This window comes from Erpetoichthys calabaricus, chromosome 11 (genome assembly GCF_900747795.2).
Source record: "Erpetoichthys calabaricus chromosome 11, fErpCal1.3, whole genome shotgun sequence".
Classification (NCBI taxonomy): domain Eukaryota; kingdom Metazoa; phylum Chordata; class Cladistia; order Polypteriformes; family Polypteridae; genus Erpetoichthys; species Erpetoichthys calabaricus.
Window position 1 is genome coordinate 55,932,016 of NC_041404.2, and position 16,456 is coordinate 55,948,471.

The 16,456-nt window shown below is 39.9% G+C and overlaps 1 protein-coding gene across 1 annotated transcript in view; it reads right to left on the reverse strand.

The window, feature by feature from the left end:
- LOC127529688 (collagen alpha-1(XXV) chain-like) overlaps positions 1–16,456 on the reverse strand; it is a 411,846-nt gene that overhangs the window by 310,661 nt on the left and 84,729 nt on the right. The window lies entirely within an intron of this gene.

Consider the following 16,456-nt stretch of genomic DNA (forward strand, 5'->3'; position numbering starts at 1 on the left):
CAGCACCTCTCAAGCTCCATCAGGTTGGATGGGAAGCGTCGGTGCACAGTCATTTTAAGATCTCTCCAGAAATGTTCAATCGGATTCAAGTCTGGGCTCTGGCTGGGCCACTCAAGGACATTCACAGAGTTGTCCTGAAGCCACTCCTTTGATATCTTGGCTGTGTGCTTAGGGTCGTTGTCCTGCTGAAAGATGAACTGTCGCCCCAGTCTGAGGTCAAGAGCGCTCTGGAGCAGGTTTTCATCCAGGATGTCTCTGTACATTGCTGCAGTCATCTTTCCCTTTATCCTGACTAGTCTCCCAGTCCCTGCCGCTGAAAAACATCCCCACAGCATGATGCTGCCACCACCATGCTTCACTGTAGGAATGGTATTGGCCTGGTGATGAGCGGTGCCTGGTTTCCTCCAAATGTGACACCTGGCATTCACACCAAAGAGTTCAATCTTTGTCTCATCAGACCAGAGAATTTTCTTTCTCATGGTCTGAGTCTCCTTCAGGTGCCTTTTGGCAAACTCCAGGCGGGCTGCCATGTGTCTTTTACTAAGGAGTGGCTTCCATCTGGCCACTCTACCATACAGGCCTGATTGGTGGATTGCTGCAGAGATGGTTGTCCTTCTGGAAGGTTCTCCTCTCTCCACAGAGGACCTCTGGAGCTCTGACAGAGTGACCATCGGGTTCTTGGTCACCTCCCTGACTAAGGCCCTTCTCCCAAGATCGCTGAGTTTAGATGGCCGGCCAGATCTAGGAAAAGTCCTGGTGGTTTTGAACTTCTTCCACTTACAGATTATGGAGACCACTGTGATCATTGGGACCTTCAAAGCAGCAGAAATTTTTCTGTAACCTTCCCCAGATTTGTGCCTCGAGACAATCCTGTCTTGGCGGTCTACAGACAATTCCTTTGACTTCATGCTTGGTTTGTGCTCTGACATGAACTGTCAACTGTGGGACCTTCTATAGACAGGTGTGTGCCTTTCCAAATCATGTCCAGTCAAATGAATTTACCACAGGTGGACTCCAATTAAGCTGCAGAAACATCTCAAGGATGATCAGAGGAAACAGGATGCACCTGAGCTCAGTTTTGAGCTTCATGGCAAAGGCTGTCAATACTTCGTACATGTGCTTTCTCAATTTTTTTATTTTTAATTAATTTGCAAAAATCTCAAGTAAACTTTTTTCATGTTGTCATTATGGGGTGTTGTGTGTAGAATTCTGAGGAAAAAAATGGATTTAATCCATTTTGGAATAAGGCTGTAACATAACAAAATGTGAATACTTTCCGGATGCACTGTACAGTCCAGTAAGTACATAAAATATTGCAGAATATCCAGGTGGGGACTAGGAGTCCAGTTGGCTGAGGTAATCAAATCTGAGACTTTGTAAGTTTTTGTTTTGCTCTCCTCCATTATCACTTGGCTATATTTTAACTACAGTGATTTGTTTTTGTTAATCATCCATCAATCCATTATCCAACCTGCTATGTCCTAACTACAGGGTCACGGGGGTCTGCTCAAGCCAATCCCAGCTCACACAGAGCGCAAGGCAGGAAACAAACCCCGGGCAGGGCACCAGCCCACCGCAGGGCACACACACACACACCAAGCACACACTAGTGACAATTTAGGATCGCCAATGCACCTAACCTGCATGTCTTTGGACTGTGGGAGGGAGCCGGAGTACCCAGAGGAAACCCATGCAGACATGGGGAGAACATGCAAACTCCACGCAGAGAGGACCCGGGAAGTGAACCCGGGTCTCCTAACTGCGAGGCAGCAGCGCTGCCCACTGCGCCACCGTGCCACCCCTTTTTGTTAGATTCAACTGATTTTAATTTGTCTCCGTGTTGATTAATATGTAAATAAGATGTAATAATCTGTTTTAATGCATTACATGAAATCAATCAACATTTAATGTAGTGTTTGTATGATATGGGTCATTAAAACTTCAACAGGACACTGACACATCCTCTCTCATTGACCTTCCTTTTCCATCCATCCATTTTCCAACCCGCTATATTCCTAACTACAGGGTCATGGGGGTCTGCTGGAGACAATCCCAGCCAACACAGGGCACAAGGCAGGAACCAATCCTGGGCAGGGTGCCAACCCACCGCATGACCTTCCTTTTGTTCATATTAAATAGGTCAGTAAATAGCCACTACATAAAAGCACTATATAAAAAAACTTGAAAAAGATAAATATGGCAGAAACTTAAAACTTTAGATAAGTAAATATGAAATGCATTTAAAAGATGTTAATACTGATAACAGATATGACAGAAGCTGAAAATGTCAATTAGACAGGCAAATATAAAAGTTACTATATAAAAAATGTTCATGATGATAACTGATATGAAACTTAAAACTTTAAATAGGTGAAGGCACTACATAAAAAGATATGAAATGTGATAAAGGGATATGAAAGGTACTTGAAAGTTTACACTGATATGAAAAGTATAAACAAAATATGCCAAAAATGAAAAAATATGTGAAAGGCAATTGAAAAATACACATTCTCCTCAACAGGACACTGACACAGCCTGACTAGATTGTCCCATGCCAGTTCACAGTAAATTAGGTAAATATGAAAGGCACTATATAAAATACGTTAATACAGATAATAGATATGACAGAAACTGAAAACATTATGTAGAAAGGTAAATATGAAATGCATCATATAAAAGACTTCAGTAGTAATAATAGATATGATTGAAACTTAAAACATTAAATAGGTACACGTGAAAGCCATGATATGAATGATGTTGATAGTTATAATGCATATGCAAACAGAAACTGCAATCATTGACTAGACAGGTAAATATGAAAGGCGCTATTTATAAAATTTAGAAAGTGATAATAAATATGATAGAAACTTAAAACATTAAATAGGTACATCTGAAAGGCACTGTATAAAAGATGTTAGTACTGATCATAGATACAACATACAGTGAAAAACTTTAATTAAATAAGTAAATATGAAAGGCACTATATAAAATACTTTAATTACAATAAAGGATATGATAGAAACTTAAAATTTTAAACAGATTGGTAAATATGAAAGGCACTATTTAAAAAAAAGGTGATGATACATATGATAGAAATGTAAAATATTAAATAGGTAAATATGAAAGGAATTATATACAAGATGTTAATACCGATAATAAATATAAAAGAAAATCAAAATGTTAATTAAAAATGTATGAAGACCCAAAACAAAAAGATGTTACTAGTGATAACAGATGTGACAGAAACTCAAAATTTAATTGAAAGGGAAAATTTTAAAGACAGCATACGGAAGATTCTATAGTTATAATACATATGATAGAAACATTCACATACAGAGTCATGAAAATGGTGTTTTAGAGTTTTAAAAGTTTTGGGGGGTGGTGGAAAAAGGAACATTAAGGCTTTGTCAACACAGTACACCCCTTTCAGACATGTATATATTTCTCAGAAAAAGGTCTAAGTGAAAATTAACGGGGGGTGGGGGGAACTGTCTTTTGGAAATTCAGCAAGGCGAAACATGAATCATGATGAGACAAAATGATGTATTCTGAGACAAAAGCTGTAATCTAGCAACATAATGGAACTGTTATCCAAAATTGGCTGAGAAGAAATAAATGTATCTTCAGTCTAAGGTGAGATGCCACTTTGGCTGGTATAAAACTTTGTACATGATAATGATGATGATGATGCACCTCCACATTCCTTCTGCCTGATGAGAATTGTAGTTCTCTCATTGCCATTGGCTTTTGGGATGCCCGCATCCCATCATAATCCTTCCCCCTGATATGCCATATAGCCACACGCACATGTAAAATTTTGTAAAAAACAGTTCAGCTGTTTTGGCATTATTGGCAAGCAAACAAACATGACTTTTTTTATATTAATATGAAAAGAGCTAAACAGAAATGAAAGGCACTTAAAAGGCTAAACAGGTTCATATGAAAGGTATAAACAAAAGATACAAAAAGTGAAAAAAATTTAAAAGGCAATTTAAAGCAAAAATTTTTAATCCTCATCCATAAAGTTACTGTGTTAGCCAATGTGCTACCCACCAATTCAGTTGAATTCAAATGATTGTAACCGAGTTGATTTTCACAATTGGCTTGTCCCACACAATGGCACTGACGATACATAATTACCACTCAAGTACATTAAGGCACAGATGTCTTTGTTGACTCCTATCAGGACATTGTTACTTTTTGCAGAACATAGTATTCCCTTATGTTGAGAATGGCACTCAGCCTCCCAGCTCCTGGGTTTAAATTCTAGTATTCGGCATTGAAGTCTTTGTATGTTCCTCCTATACCTTTGTGAGTTTACCCAGAGTGCAGTACTCTGAGTGTCCTTCCACAACCCAAAAGACAGGCAATGTAGCTTGAATGGTCACTCGGAATTGAAGTGGTCTGTGTCCTGTGTCACAGTTGGTTCCTGCCTTTGGCTTAATGCTTCTAAGAAAGGCTCTACCCCATGGGACCTCAAACAGGAATAAGCATGAATGGATGGGTGTATTCATTGAGCTTTATGAGAAGCTCCTTCCATCCTTGTCACTGTGTCACTGAACTACAAGGCTGACCACAAGTCCTGATAATGCCACATAATGGAATCATAAGAAAAACAGTCCAGTATGAGGACAACAAACAAGCAACTAAGCTCCAGCTATTCAGTCCCAGAAAATCATTCATCACATGTGTTTGCATTTCCTGCCATCAATCACCAGGGTTCTTTACCACCTCAGCAACAATTCTTTGGTCCCAAGAGGGTTGGGGTGAGGGGATTTGTAACTGACTCTGGGATTTTTATAACCACAGAGATTCAGGACTCTCGGCTTCATATCTCACTTGAAGGACAAAGCCAGTTTTTACAGTACAGTGTTCCCTTCACTACCCTGAGGCATTGGGATCCACACACACACAGCACACAGTAAGCGCCCCTGCTGGCCTCACCAATACCTCTTCTAACAGCAACCCAAGCTTTTCCTAATTGACCTCCATCCAAGTAGTGGCTGGTTCTGAACTTTCTTAGCTTCAGCTGGATTACCTGTTCTGAAGTGCAGGTGTTATGGATGTCATTCCATGCCATTCTTATACCACACCACATACCATAACATAACAGACCATATTATATCATATCATAGAAAAATATAACAAACCATACCATAACATAAAGTAACATACCATAAGTTAATATAACACAACACAAATGCACGATACCATTCGATACTGTACCACACTTTTAACAGATCACACCACATACATTAATACAGTTCATATTACTTACTAACATAAAACAACAGACTGTACCAAACCATATCATGCCATCCTGAATCATATCATACTGTGCCCTACCATATCATAACAGACCATATCATAACTTACCATAGCATACCATAAGATAAAAACACAACACCACAAACCATACCAAACTATAACAGAATGTACCATTCCACATTATAGTGTACCATACTGTAAATAAATATAACAAATAATTTAGCATAGCATACCATACAGTTGATACAGTTGCACCATACCATAACAGACACACCATTTCTTCCTGTATCATGCTGTAATAACATAACAGCATATCCATACCATATCATAACAAGACAGACTTAACATAATATATCATAAGATAATAATTTAACAAAACAAACCACAGCTTAACAGAGTAATTCATACCATACCAGACAATAACATAACATAACACAACACAATAAACCATACCATTCCATACCATACTGTCTTAACACACCATATCACATTATAAAATAACATAACTTAGCATGGGCTTACCAAAATATAATATAATAGATCACCATATCATGCCATACCATTGATCTTAGTGCAGCACTTGACACTTAGGTCAGACACAACATTCTACTGTCCAGAATGGAGAACATGCTGGGTATCTCTGGCACTGTACTCCAGTGGTTTAAGTCCTATCTGACTGACAGGCAAGAGTTTGTTAGTCTTGGCAACAGCAGATCCAGCTCAGCGCCAGTCACACAAGGGGTTCCTCAGGGCTCTGTCCTCAGTCCTCTGCTCTTCTGTATCTATGTGCTTCCCCTTAGCCATAACATTCGTAACTAAGGACTGGGTTATCATTTTTATGCAGATGATACTCAACTCTGACTTCATCAGAGCTTTCTCAGCTTACAATTCGCCTCAGTGAAATTAAAACCTGGATGGAGCAGAACTCTTTAAAATTAAACTGCAACAAAACTAAACTCCTGCAAATTGCCACTAAAGCACAACTTAAGAAAATTAGCACCTTTTCAGTCACTCTTGATGGTGATCTCATCAGACCTTCTTCTAATGCAAGGAATATTGGAGTCATTTTTGATTCATCCCTATTCTTATTCTACCCACATTATCACATTAAGAAATTTTCCTACTTTCACCTCCACAACATACAACATGTTCAATCATTTCTCTCCTTTTCTAATGCTGAGAAACGTGTCCATGCTTTTATCACATCCAGCATCGATTATTGTAACTCTCTACTGGCAGATGCCTCTTCTAATCTTATATCACTGCTTCAGCTATTCAAAACTCTGCTGTAAAAGTCGTAACAAGAACCAGCAACATCGATCACATAACACCAGTCCTGCTACGCCTCAACTGGCTCCCTGTGTCTTACAGAATTGAATATAAAATTCTATTATTAACCTTGTGAGGGATGGCCGGCCATATATTCCGGCCAACACCTCCAAGCCGCCAGATGGAGCCCTCCCGGCAGCATGGAAGTTCCCCGAATTCCAGCAGGGCCTCATGGACCTTGTAGTTTTTACAAACAGCCCTGCTGGATACCATGGGGACCACCAGGAGATGCTGTAGGGAGGCTCAGGGAATACTACTTGCCCTATAACCCGGAAGTGCGTCCTGGTCACATGGACAAAAGGAACGACGTGCTTCCGGGATGAAGAAAGAGTGGTTTTTATCTGACCCTGAAGTGCTAAGAAATCACATGGACAGGGGTTCGGGAGCACTTCCAAGTCAAGGACTATAAAAGGACTGTGGGAGATCCCAAACGTTGAGCTGAGCTGGGTAGAAGGGTGACGACGCGTCTGGGAATGGAGGATTATGATTATTATACTGATTGATTTATTATTTATGAGTATTGTGGAGTGGAGGTTGCTTGGTGCACATTATTATTATAAAATAAATAATAATTGGACTTTTATCTGGTTTCTAGTGTCTGGAACAAGGGTTCAAGAGGACGATAGCGCCCTCTATCTGTTACAACCTACAAAGCTTTAAATGGTCTTGCACCAAACTACATCAGTGACCTTCTCCATCACTATGCTCCTGTTCACCCACTAAGGTCCTCTGATTCTGGTAGTCTTCTTGTGCTCCATACTAACCTGCACTCTATGGGTGACAGGGCCTTTAGCTGATTAACACCAAGACTTTGGAAAGATCTCTCTAAATTAATTAGATTAGCCAACTCCATTCATTCTTTTAAAAAACAGCTTAAAACTCATCTGTTCAGGAATGCTTTTAATTTAACCTGACATTCTGCCTCATATTTCACTCTTCCTCTCTGTGCAGATGCTCAATATAATTTGTGTGTGTGTGTTATATCACAAATGATGTTATTCGCTAGGCTTTCTTTTAGTATTGAATCTAGTATTTTCCTCTGGTTTATTGTCTGTTATTCCATTTAAAGCCTTTGTATATCCCGTATCTATCTATTTTAATGTTCTATTCAGGAAACATCTGTATACAATGTTACATAAACCTGCTGTTTCTTTATCAGATTCTGCGAAGTACCTTGAGCATGGGAAAGATGCTATATAAATAAAAAGTATTATGATTATTATTACTACTTTTATTATCATACTGTACCATACCGTATCATAGCATAAAATGCCATGCCATACCATAGTATGTCATAGCATCTTATTATAGCATATTATAAGATAATATGCCATACCACAACAAGCCATATTGTAACATTACAGACGGCACCATGCCTTAACAGTCCATAACATATACAGTATCATGCCAAATAATGCCAGACCACAGCATCTTATACCCTATCACACCATATCATAACAGACCAGACCACATTGTCATGCCCGATACCATACCATATTATAACATACTAAAAACCAAATCCCTTTAATCCAATTCAGGACCACAAGGAGCAGATGCCTATTCTGTCACAACTGGATGCCAGTACTAGAACATCTGCCAACCAATTCAGGTCCATTTTGATCAGCAATTATTTTGGGACAATAAAGTGTCAAGTGTGTCAAACGTGCAAAGTAAGAACTTCAATGCACTTTGAACTTGGACTTTCATACATGCAATTAGCTGGTTACAGGAGGAGATTTGTACAAATGGCATGTGTGTGCACATGCATGTGTCCCCATTTGTTTTGCCATGGAGGGCACACAGTGTGGTGCTTCTGGGGTGGCATTATGTGTTTACAGTGGTCCTATTTATAGCAAACATTTTCAAAGCCCAACTTTCCAAAGCAGAAAGACAACAGCTGGTTTTCATTTCTATCTTCATTTGCTTTATTATTATTACTGTTTTTTTAATAGAAAACTGAGATTTGGAGTAAGACAAATGAAAAGTGCAGACGTCTTACAAACACAGCTTTATTAATGTATTTGAACTCTGGATTTATTTATACCCTTTAATTTATTTCTTTAGCAGCCAAATGCAGGATTTTTTTAATCAAATGTCAACAGCATGCTGATAAATGGCACTAAAAATGTATCCCGATCTCGGGAAAGCCAATCAGCCTGACAGCCACAGCTCAGCTATGAAACCTCAGCTGGAATTCATAACTCACGGTTTGAGAGTGAAATGGTGAAAGTGTGCAACAAGAATATTCTACTTTAAAAATGGAATACAAATTGGTATGGAGCTGGTCGTCAAGAACAGCCGACATGATTGGTGGGCCCTTCTGGTGGACAATGACTATAGGAGACTCTCATATTCTTTTGGATCAAAGGGATGACTAAAAAACAGCAGGTTTTGACTGGTCAGCAGCAGGTTTATGCAGGGACTCTGGGGAGTCACGGCTAAGATACAGTATCTGCCATCCACATCTGACCCTTTCATGGCTCGGCTGACCTGGCAGCTGGATAGTCAAGGACAAAGTGACCACCTGTTTATATGACTTAAGTGAGAAAGACTGACCAGGCTTCACTAGAACACTTCAAACCTGACCCTGCAGGTGGAACCGGTCCATCTAAGGGCCCACTCACATGCACACACACTTACTGCCAAACAGAGACAATTTAAAGTCACCAAATGACCTGACACGCATGTCAAGGGAAAGTGTTTGGGCGGTCTGGGTGGGGGAAGGTTATCTAGGCAAAACACACAGACACTGCAAGTGACTCTGTACTGGCTTGAGGAAAATAAACAGGCTTTCTAAGTCTGAACCAAAGGCATGTCTGTCCATCTGTTATATGATGCCTTTCTTTTTTATCCTTTTATTATATAGTGCCTTTCATATCAGTTTATTAAACAATACCTTTCACATCTGCATATCTACCTATCAATTAAACAGGAAAGATACAACACATAGATGCGAAAAATACTATTAACCTGTTATCTATTTCACATTTATCTATTATATCATGCTTTTCCTATCAATCTGTTACAAAGTACCTTTCACATCTGTTTATATACAGTATCTATTATGTAGTGTCTTTCTTATCTATCTATTATGTACTACTTTTCACATCCATCAAGTTAATCCAGCCAAAAATCACACTCTATGTATCTATCTATCTATCTATACATTGTAACAGACGGCCAGGTACCGTGCCCCGTCAGGATGCCAGGAGGAAGGACAGACCGGGAGAGTGGCACTATTCTTCCCTGGGCGCCTAGACGGTCCTTGAACCCTGGAGGACAACGCTTCCAGTACACCAGGAAGTGCTGACGGACCAGGGTTGGTGTACGCCCGGAGTGCTTCCGGGTGCAAGGGCAGCACTTCTGCCACACTGGGGAGTGCTGCCGGAAGGTCGTCATCGTGCACCTGGAGCACATCCGGGGCAAGATAAAAGGGACCGCCTCACTCCAATCGGGGAGCCAGTGTCGGGTGGAAGAGGACGGAGCTTGCGAGAGAGGAGTGGAGGTAGCCGAAAGGAGCAAGGACTGAGCAACCACTGAAAAAATTGTACATAGGGAAAATAAAACGTGTGTGTGTTTTGAACATCTGGAGTCGTGTCTGTCTGTGACAGAGATATCTTTTAAAACATACAGAGCCTTTCCTATCTGACAATGTCTCTTCTATCATAGAGAGCCTTTCCTATCGGTCTATCAGACCCTGTCTTCTCTATTATATAGTGCCTTTCCTACTTATCTCTGCATCTACAGTATTACATACCACTTTTCATATTTTCTTACCTGTTATATACTGCTTATCCTACTTAACAAACAATTATATAGTGCTTTTGCTATTTTTTGATCTATTATATAAGTGCATCCAGAAAGTATTCACAGCACATCACTTTTTCCACATTTTTTTATGTTACAGCCTTATTTCAAAATTCTTTTTTTCCCTCAGAATTCTACACACAACACCCCATAATGACAACGTGAAAAACGTTTACTTGAGGTTTTTGCAAATTTATTAAAAATAAAAAAACTGAGAGATCACATGTACATAAGTATTCACAGCCCTTGCTCAGTACTTTGTCGATGTACCTTTGGCAGCAATTACAGCCTCAAGTCTTTTTGAATATGATGCCACAAGCTTGGCACACCTATCCTTGGCCAGTTTCACCCATTCCTCTTTGCAGCACCTCTCAAGCTCCATCAGGTTGAATGGGAAGCGTCAGTGCACAGCCATTTTAAGATCTCTCCAGAGATGTTCAATCGGATTCAAGTCTAGGCTCTGGCTGGGCCACTCAAGGACATTCACAGAGTTGTCCTGAAGCCACTCCTTTGATATCTTGGCTGTGTGCTTAGGGTCGTTGTCCTGCTGAAAGATGAACCACCACCATGCTTCACTGTAGGGATGGTATTGGCCTGGTGATGAGCGGCGCCTGGTTTCCTCCAAACGTGACGCCTGGCATTCACACCAAAGAGTTCAATCTTTGTCTCATCAGACCAGAGAATTTTCTTTCTCATAGTCTGAGAGTCCTTCAGGTCCCTTTTGGCAAACTCCAGGCGGGCTGCCATGTGCCTTTTACTAAGGAGTGGCTTCCGTCTGGCCACTCTACCATACAGGCCTGACTGGTGGATTGCTGCACAGATGGTTGTCCTTCTGGAAGGTTCTCCTCTCTCCACAGAGGACCTCTGGAGCTCTGACAGAGTGACCATTGGGTTCTTGGTCACTTCCCTGACTAAGGCCCTTCTCCCCCGATCGCTCAGTTTAGATGGCCGGCCAGCTCTAGGAAGAGTCCTGGTGGTTTCGAACTTCTTCCACTTACGGATGATGGAGGCCACTGTACTCATTGGGACCTTCAAAGCAGCAGAAATTTTTCTGTAACCTTCCCCAGATTTGTGCCTCGAGACAATCCTGTCTCGGCAGTCTACAGACAATTCCTTTGACTTCATGCTTGGTTTGTGCTCTGACATGAACTGTCAACTGTGGGACCTTATATAGACAGGTGTGTGCCTTTCCAAATCATGTCCAATCAACTGAATTTATCACAGGTAGACTCCAATTAAGCTGCAGAAACATCTCAAGGATGATCAGGGGAAACAGGATGCACCTGAGCTCAATTTTGAGCTTCATGGCAAAGGCTGTGAATACTTATGTACATGTGCTTTCTCAATTTTTTTATTTTTAATAAATTTGCAAAAATCTCAAGTAAATTTTTTTCACGTTGTCATTATGGGGTGTTGTGTGTAGAATTCTGAGGAAAAAAATGAATTTAATCCATTTTGGAATAAGGCTGTAACATAACAAAATGTGCAAAAAGTGATGCGCTGTGAAGACTTTCCAGATGCACTGTAGGGCCAGTATCTATTATATACCTGTAGTACCTTTCACATCTATCTACCATATGTTGCCTTTTCCATCTACTGTATATCTTTATCTATTACATAACACCTATAAAAAAGCTTACTATAGATCTGTTATTTTCTACTTAACTTGCCTATTTGTTTATTTTACATAGTGCTTTTACACATTTTATGTTGTCTAGTTCCTTTTCCATCAATTATATAGAACCCTTCATATCTATCTACAGTATAGTGCCTTTACTATTTATCTCTTTATAAGTTTCACACCACCGTTCAGATGGTGTTGATCTATCAATTATAAAGTGACTTCCTTTGTATCTATATCATTCAAAATACAGACAGTCCATGCTACCTGTAAATATATATACATGCATACATACCACCTTTTACCTAGGCAAAATTAATTTCCTTTCTATTGCACCTTTCACATATGTGTATTATTTAGTGCCTTTCCTATTTATCTGCCTATGATATAGTGTCTTTACCCCTTTATCGGTCTTTTATATGTTACCTTTTACATATATTTTACAGTGCCTTTCCTATCTATTACATAGTGCCCTTCACATATATGTTATCTACTATATGGTGGTGCAGTTCCTACCTGTCACTGGATCTACAGTTTATGTGCCATATTTTTTCATCTATGATATAGTTCCTTTCTTATTTTTGTATTATATTGTTTTTTCATTGTATCTATAACATATCACCCTTCACATCTACCTACTATAAAGTGCTGTTCTTTATGATCTCTGTCACATACCACATTTTACATAGTTTAATGTAATGTACTTCCTTTCTATCTACTATGTAGTGCTTTTCTGATCTATGACTTAATATAAATATATAAATATAGTATAAATATAGTATTACCCTTCATGCAGTTTTGATCTGTCTGTTATATAGTACCTTTCCTATATATCTACTTCTTAGTACATTTCATATCTATTACAGTAAAATACAGAGATAGACTGATAGACAGATAAAGAGACTCTTTCACATCTACAATAAGTGTGTTGCATGCTGATTAGCACATGCAAAGAAGAACTTCACTGTATTCTGTATACATGACAACAATAAGTCTACAGTATTAACTGAAGTTGTACCTCCCGTTTCTCTCTCTCTGTCTTATACTAGCTCTATCTATGAATCATGTTGTACTGTGTCTTTCACTATCTATTATATAGTGCACTGACATCTCTCTGTCTATACTCGTGAACTAAATTCTAATTCATTACTGGTGCAGCCTTTCCCAGTCTGATCTCCTTTCCTCCTCCTCTGACACTGCCACCCAAGCCCCTTGTGCAGGTCCCACATTGACAAGCAGCTCACACATGGTGTACAGTTAAATATAGCAGGAATTAACAAAGCAGCCTTCAAGGGTTACATAACAATAAGTAAGTTAATCATTGCTTTGCTCTTTTCGTGTTCTTGAGCCTCCTACTGATGGTAAAAGACACTTTAAATGGTTATAGGAAGTATTGAGAAAATACATTTTTTAAAGAATGCCAGTAATCGGCTACGCATGTGCACCCAGAGCACAAGTACAGGTATTTCCCTGGTCGGCTATTTGGGTTTGTTATCAGCCTTAACCACATGAAAATGGCTTCAGGAGCAACATTACGTGATGCCAGATATACCAGGTGCTAGTTTAGCACCCAGTTATGCCTATGTGTGCCATATATTAGTAGTAAGAAATGTCTAAATGATGTTCTATTATTTTTTTAGGGACATCCAGGTGCTATGATGCAGCTCACACTCATGCTAAACCTTGGCAGCTCTATGTTAGCTTTCACTGGCACACCTCGGCTGGCACATTTTGTAGCCCTTCAGTTTTTAGTGATGTCTGCTCTTTTTGAATTGTTCTGCGCCAACCAACTGCATAAGCAAAAACTTTAGGGAAGGAGGCAGATCTCCACAGGGGCAATGATCAAAGAGGTTGAGTGCTAATGTAATAAAGGGGCTGCTGAAGCATACGGTGGCGACGCCAGGGAGGCACCAAGTTATAAGACAGGATGCCGTATGAATTAGAAATAGGTGACTAGTTTAAGATATAGTTATGATAATTAGGACAGCATGGTGGCACAGTGATTCATGAAACTACATTCAAATGACATCCAAGGTCTCTGTGTATGTCAAGATTAGCCCCATGCCACAACTGCATACACAGGTTAGGCTGGCTGGTGACTCTAAACTGGCTCTTTATGAGGGAGTGAGTGCTGGTCTTTAGGTAGACTGGTAACCCATCCAGGTCCGATTTCTGCCTTGCTATTAATTCTGTTGTTGTAGGCTGTGTGCCACCTTGTAGCAGAATAAGTGAATTTAGAATAAGACTGATGCTGTAAATATCCATTTCAGGGTTGATATATCGTATTTGCTTGGTATATCCAGAATCCTAATGTATCTGAATGCAAACCCCACTAAATGAGACGCCCCCCAACCCCCTCCACCCCACATTACTTTAACAGCTAATTGGCTAATTACCGAGTGACTTGGGGATTAATAAAGTATCTATCTATCTATCTATCTATCTATCTATCTAATGTCTCGATACACCCAGAGAGGGCAACGCTTACAAACATATGGAAGTCATCTCAAGCAGTCAACAAGAGTCGTTCAAACAACATGTCTCCAGGGCGGCACCACGACTCGGCTAATTGTATTTGTAACCAGTGAGAACAAAAAGGGTGGAATCGCTAGTTTGTTGTTTCACTGGTGCCGGAAATTTGAAAATCTTAATTGGAATTCATACTCATGGAGCAAACAAGGGTCCAATGATGAAACAAACTTTCACTTAAAGGGTCGAATCTGGAATTCATAGTCTAACTATTTCTCAAACACAAAGAGGGTCTTTTTTTTGGATTCTTGTACTAGAGACGCTTTTGTTGATTTTTTTTTTGAGACTTGCTTACTGACCATGAGCTCTTAAATATCAACATGGTGAATGCATTCATCAGAGAAGACTGATGGATTACATTGTCAGCTGTTGATATCCAAGTGTATCGCAGTTATGAATCTGCACATGCCATAGTGCATGATGACTTGGGGTATTATAACGTTTGTACAAGATAGGTACCTGAACAGCTTACTCACCTGCACAAGCCAATATCCTTTGGTGGGATTTCAGCAGGTTTCACTCCCTCTGTCCAAAAAAATCACACGACAGTGTGTTGTTCAACAATGGTGCAATCCCACAGTGAAGCGTCCATGTTCATTTGACCTTGGCCTCAAATAAATTAATGTCAGAATGCTGAACTGTGCATGTTCGAATTACGGATAAGCCTTCGGGAGCATCTTGTATTGTATCAGCTTCTACCAGTTGCAGTTACCATGTCATTTCAAATTACTTTTGCTTTTTGATTTACCTTCATATAACAAAAATATAGGAAAACTTTATTGTATTCCATCTAGCAATTACTCTATTATAAGATGCACTGAGCTGCATGGCTTGCTGCATGACTGGTTAGAACTGGTAAAGAGGCCAGTTTAAGGTCAGCATAGGCAGAAAGTGTAAAACCATGAGGTACATCATGTGAGACAATTGTCAATGGTAAAACATTGACTAATGGTAGAATTAAGATGAAAGAAAGGGCCTGGATGGGATTTAGTCACCATGTGAAGGTTGTCAGTCTCGCTCTTTGACACCACACTGGCCCAGAAATGCAGAAGGAAGTTTGAAGAAAATGTAAATACCAAGGTTAGAGCCCATCAGCTTTTGGGCAATGACAGAAATGAAGAGATTGTTGGTACAAGCAACTGAAATGAGCTTTCTCTGCTTTCTCTGGGCTCTCTCCCTTAGAGACTGGGGCTGGCAGAAAAGGTTTGGAGTTGAGCCCTTTGCACCACAAAGTGATTCTGGCATCTGATACGGATGCCTCCCTGTGGAGGTTTTAGACAGAACTTTATTTGTCCCCAGAGGTTAGGGTACGACCAGCTTGGAGGAGACACAAGGGATGACTTACGGATTTCTGGAAGGATTATATCTCCCAGATGGCCTGGGAACAACCTGAGATCCCACAATATGAGTTGCAAAGTGTAGCTGGGGAAAGGGAAGTATGGCTCTCAGTGCAAAAACTGTTGCCCCCACGTCCCAGTCTCGGAAAAATGGTGGAAAACTAATTAATGCATGGATAACAGAAATGTGTAATTTTTCTCTACTGCCAGTTCGGATACTCTGTCTAGTTGTCTGGGGTTATAGAATATAAAAGAAAGGGGGACATGCTGAACTACAGTACCTGACAGAGTAGCTAGAATATGGGATTTGAGGCATTTTTTAATGTCTACATAATAAAAAGTATAAAGGGGAAAAGGGTCACCCTAGGATTGTTATGTCAGGAAGGTGATGTATTCAAAGGGCAAATCAGGAGAGAGACGTGAAACATAAAAGGGTCAAAACCGGGAGACTGAAAAAACAACAAAGCCAAAGAGCAAGACCAGAATCTAGGACAGAACAAAATGAAAGTCAGAAACCCTAGAGATCAATACAGAAAGCAACGGATACTCAAGATAGGTTTAACAA